The sequence below is a fragment of the Ranitomeya imitator genome, chromosome 6 (genome assembly GCF_032444005.1).
Source record: "Ranitomeya imitator isolate aRanImi1 chromosome 6, aRanImi1.pri, whole genome shotgun sequence".
Lineage (NCBI taxonomy): Eukaryota > Metazoa > Chordata > Amphibia > Anura > Dendrobatidae > Ranitomeya > Ranitomeya imitator.
The window spans coordinates 49,207,079-49,212,853 of record NC_091287.1 but is presented as its reverse complement, the minus strand read 5'-3'; the positions used below and the strand labels follow the sequence as shown (position 1 = coordinate 49,212,853).

At 39.7% G+C, this 5,775-nt stretch overlaps 1 long non-coding RNA gene across 1 annotated transcript; it reads left to right on the top strand.

The window, feature by feature from the left end:
* Window positions 1–4,761: 4,761 nt before the first annotated feature.
* LOC138643561 (uncharacterized) lies at window positions 4,762–5,519 on the top strand. Its single transcript, XR_011314184.1, has 3 exons — window positions 4,762–4,821; window positions 5,128–5,163; window positions 5,447–5,519. It is a non-coding gene; the product is annotated as an uncharacterized lncRNA (long non-coding RNA).
* The last annotated feature ends 256 nt before the right edge of the window (window positions 5,520–5,775 follow it).

Here is a 5,775-nt window from a genome sequence, read left to right as displayed (position 1 = left end):
ATAATTAATGCATCTATAAGAGGGAATGATGTAAAAGATTGTAGGAAATTCATGAGAATTTCATATCCCCACAAGGTCACTGTGCCACCATCAGCAGACACAGGGACGCCCCCGTATAAGAACTCTTCTAAGATAACTTATCACCGTGACCCATCACAGCCAATCAGAATCCAGATTTCACAATCTCAGTTTCCTTTAAAATGAGAGAGATGATCTGATTGGTTGCTGTGGGTAACACTGAGACTTTTTCTTAGGCCATGTTCACACATTCTGTATTTGGTCCGAATTTTACAAAATCAGAAGTGGAACATTCAGAGGATAAGTATAATAGAAAAATGTCACCACTTCTGTATTTATCACCCACTCCTGGTTTTGGCTTACAAACACTGATGAGACAAACTGACCAAATACTGAATGTGTTAATGTGGCCGTACAGCAGTGTTCATGGATCATGTCTGGGAGTTTTATGAAACCCTTTATGTCCTCCATACACGGTCCACCATAAATGCATCCTTCATTCTGCTAATGCTTGGATAAAATGGGTGATTATAACAAACGTAATTTATGAGAGTTGCTACATAGAGTCTGTTATATGTCCAATAGTGAGGAAGAGGAGGAAGAAGGAGAAGAAGAGGATGAATTGGATTTTGATAAAACATCAGAAGAAGACAGTAATAAATCCATCAGTTTGTAAGTAGCAATAGTGAGATTATAACGCACTCACCCCACTCCGAGAACATCCGAATCTTCTGGAAAAAGTTACTCAGAGTTGAGTATATAGCAGTTGTATACCGTCAGATCACTTTATCCGTAGGCTTCCTGAGCATCAATTCTTCTAACCAGAGCTGTATTTGTTTTTATTTCAGTCGCTGTGGATGTGATATCAAGATGGCATGGCCTAGTGAGGAGTCACTGGTGTAAGTGATTGGGGGAATCATGGTGCACGACTTTCAGTGTTTGAAGTCCTCATTTATTAAAAAGTAAAAAAATGGCAGCATCGGATACCATAAAACTATTTTTTTTCATCATTACTCTAGTTATTTCCCTAAATGCTACCGTTTGTCTTTGTATTTATTAACGAGAGATACTGTATAGATATTTTCTGTAGGTTTCTTAAGTATCAATGTTTCTAATAAAAGTAAAACATTTTTTTTAGGTCAATGAAATATGTAAAAACAGCCTGGGCGAGCACAGAATCTATCAAGTAAGTTATTAGAACTTTTATTGCACTAATTGCATTAATGGAACCCATAGACCAGGACTGGGGAAAATCTTGGAAAAAAATTTATATATTTTTTTTATTCTGTGTAAGAAGCTAAATTTTATAGAATTAATTTTAAAGAATTATCAAGTTACAACTGTTAATTCATTGCTCAATTAATGCCCTTCTGTATCGTAAGATATCGTATCGTAAGTTACACATTGTGGCCCAGTAGACAATTATTGCCCCACATCCGGCACTTGTCTGTCATGGAAAGGCACGAAAGGGGTCACTATACGTCAGCTGGTCAGAAAAGAGGTAATGAAGAGAAGAACCTAAAAGACAATAAATAGAAAATGGCTACTGAAGTCAATGTTTCCTAACTGACCGTTTGCCCTTTAGTATCATTATGTTCTTGAGCCCCCACTGGATGCCAATTTCCAATTTATTGTTCCCATAACACACCAATGTCTCAGAAGGTTCCTAATAAATGAACAATGAGTGGCAAGTGGGCGCAATGGAGACACTGAACTATGTACCATTTTGCCATTTATTGCATCTTTAAATATGCCATTTATATCTAATCAGTGCCCAAGAGCCCCCCCTTAAAGGGCATATAGGGCCTTTTTTTACTATAGGCCTAAAGACTAACAGTAAGGTACGTGTTACCTACCTGCCTGTTGCGCCCGATCCCATTCTCCGCTGGCGCACAGAGCGGTCACAGAGTGTCGATAGAGCGGCGGCTTCTTTTCCGCTTTGCTATTTTGATGTTGTTTGACTGCTGATGTCATGCATCCCCTGCACCTATTGTAGTTACGCCCCTGCACGCACTTCATAAATTAAGCAAGGTCTTGTCACTACAGTACTGACACACATGTGGACGCTAAATGTGGTTTAGGCAGACTGTGGGGCTCAGAAGGGAGGGGGGTATTTGGATTTGGAAGCACAGATTTTGCTGGATTTCTTTTTGAGGTATGAGAAGCCATGTGGCTTTTCCAGAGCTTTTACATTACCAATTATGCGGAAGCCCCCTATATTTCCGTTAACAGATGATTTACCTGAGTGGGGATTTTTGTGGATTCAGTTGAAGCTTTTATTGGGGACATTTTACGTAGCATTTTGGATCATATTTGTCATGTGCTCTACGCTGAGCACTTACTTTGGGGTTTCCATCTAAATCTCCGAGTGACGTGATTCAGATGAAACCTCTGATGGATCCATTCACTATAATGAGGCAGCAGAGTTACTCTGGACTCCGTCTGGCCTCTGTTCAGTGGTGTCATTCTTTTCAGAAGTGCACAAACCTGTGGCCAAACGCGCTTTTGTTAATGCTTAAAAAGATGGCACCACCGGATCACAGGCCAGACAGCGCCCACGGTGCCTCCATCTGCCTCATTTTAGAGAATAATCCGCCGGGGTTTCAGTCTGAATCATGTATTTCAGAGATTTACAAGGAAACCCTGGAGTAAGCGCTAAACGCAGAGCGCAGGATAAATATGAGTTTTATAGATCAGGTTGTTCCGGACACGACAATATCAAATACGTATACTTTTTTTTTTGTTTTTCCGTAATTAAATAGATTGATTGATATAATATATATATATTTTTAATTCTTTATTTTGTAATTTTTTTTTTATTTTTTTTTTCGAATTCTACAATTATATTACAATTTTTCAAACTTTTTTTTCAAACTTTTTTACTTAGTCCCTCTATGGGTCTTTAACTTTTATTACTCTGATCACTGACATAATATATTGCAATGCATTACACCAGTCAGTGTGACACAACAAAACGCCTTTTAGACCGTGTTCCTGACACCATAGCACCTATACTATAATATTTTAGTAAATATTTGTGTATCTCATAAACTATTAATTGCATAGTATCTTTTCATGGAACTCTACCTTGTGGCATTCCTCTGTTATTCGTAGTGGAAATTTAGAAATAAATTCACATTTAGATATCAGTCAAAAGAGTTTGCCCCTCCACTGTCTGACACTGTCGGCATTGGAGATGAGCGCATCGATCCGCAGAGAACGGAGTTTCAGTTGAATTTCCCAAAAGTTGCGGTTTCACTTTGGAACACATTGTGATTTTATTAGCAAGGGTCACAAAAAATAAAGCATGGCTTCCATTTTAGTGAACCAAAAAGGACCGGCAAATGGTAAAAAAAACCCTCCCAAATCTACTACTCACTTCACCGCTCACCTATCCGGCCGCCCCGCTGCTTGCTCTTCGGTTCTCAGGGCTTCGTTTTTCAGCCATCGCATTCCCCATGGGCCTGTCCGTCACTATCTGTAAAAACTGCACCCCTCCAAGAATGCTCTACTGCAGGGGTCTCAAACTCGGCTGGGTATATGAGCCGCACATAGAAGGTATCCTCACTACTGTGGGTTTATTCAATGTGATCACATTGCGATGTTTTTATCAAGTTTTTCCAAAATGAACCAGTTTTGAAAAAACACTATAGAAACTTCCGCTCATGATTGTATTTAATGAACCTACTCAAACTCTCGCTGTAAAAGAGCGATTACAACAATGGCCATTTATGAGAGTTACTGCATATAGTCTATGTTATGTGTCCGGTAGTGAGGAAGAGGAGCGAGAAGTGGTCAGGAATGACAAAACGCCACAGAGATCAGAGGAAGACGGCAGCGCAGAGACCACCGGACTGTAAGTAGAGAGATAGTATCGGCTGTATACGATTGTAGATGTTTATTAGTAACTGATGAATGACTTGTTATCACTAGGCCGAGACTGAGGAGGACATAAAACATACATATACCTGCCTATCAGAGACCTATTGGGGGGGTTAATGACTTGGGGGGGTCCCCAACATCGGCCTTGTACTAAATACAATTTTCTGAGCCCCTGGTCATATCTTAGCAGTGCTGCCGCTCCAATGTGGCCATGGGGCACTGAGAACAGGGGGGCATTGCCAGTGTGAGACATGTAATGACTGACAGTTCAAAATTTAAAGAGTAGCTGACAGCACAACCGACAGCGGGATGCCCGTCTTAGTTCCACGGACCAAAGTGGAAATGTACATACCCAGGAAAAATGAAGGACAGCATCCAATCCAGGTGAAAAAAACGCTCCTTTTTATTGTGCCAAATGCGACGTTTCAACCATCAAAGGTCATGCTTGAAAAAGACCTTTGATGGTTGAAACGCCGCATTTGGCACAATAAAAAGGAGCGTTTTTTTCACCTGGATTGGATGCTGTCCTTCATTTTTCCTGGGTATGTAATGACTGACAGTCTGCTCTCCTGACCTACATGTCTCACACTGGTAATGCCCCCCTTTTTTTTTAATATCCTCTGGATTCTCGAGGAGAATAGCTGTATCTTAGCATGGGCCATCACAGAGCCAATCCAGTAAGTAATAAGAGCGATCACGGCTGCATTTACTCTAATGAAACCTTGGAGTTTTGAGCGATGACATCATACAGTGACACAAGCAGCGGACATTACACAGGACGACATCGCTGTCTATATCCTCAGAATGTTATGTGAACTGTCTGTATCTCAATTTGTTTGTTTTGATTTTTTTAAGACCAAAACGTAAATGGTGGATCCCGAAATTCTTCAGGAGAACGAACAGGACCAAAGTCAGAAACATGTAGGTTCTTTACCCTCTTCCCACAAATGGACGTTATGTCCTAATTTCCGTCTTCTAGATGCAAAAGTGTTTAATGGTCCGTCCTGGTAGTTACACAGTCCGGAGATCTGTCCCCATGCGGATGCCTGAGACAGTGAGATTTATACTAATTAGTAATGACCTCTATCTATATCATATAGTGAAGTCGATGAGACGGGTCATACATTATGTTTATTGTCTGTGTCCTTATGGGACCAGGATTTGTTCCTGATTATTATTTTACATGGAATTTATTTCTGATCATTTCTTATATATTTCCTACATCAGAAGTGACTACGAAGAAGAACTGAACCGTCCATCAAAGTAAGGAAAAGTATCCTTCATTGTTGTATGTGACATGTTGTTACACTGAGGCTGATAATATCAGGGGTAGATAAACGTTGTGTGTTCCCATTATATCTTTATACTGTATTTTATAATTTTATAATTTTAATGGAACAAACCAATATATAAATGTCTATGTATAAGTCTCATAGTGAGAGAAAAGCCTTTCCCTTTACAGTTCCTGACTTCTGTACTCACTAGCCCTCCCGTCCTTTCTTCTCCATTCTACACACTATTTAATCATTTTTTGGCTTCCTCTTAGGCTCCTCAGAGCATTTTTTTGTTGCTTCAGCACAAAAACTTTAGAGTAAAGAAAAAACGGAAGAAAGAAAACGTAAGTTTTTTTTTTTATAATTTTTTATTGAATGATTTTAAGATTTACAAAATCTAATCAGTATCATCTTAGGTTTTCAATAATTATCATATAAACAGTCGGGTGGTGACAAATGAGCTTTATTCATATGGAAAAACACGTTGCTGTATGTTGATGAAGGTGAAGGGTGTATTGGAGGGGTGACAATCCCAGGCAATCCCTCGATGTGTTGCGGCTGTCGAACAGCTGTGAGACATGCAACTGCGGCGACTAAAGCA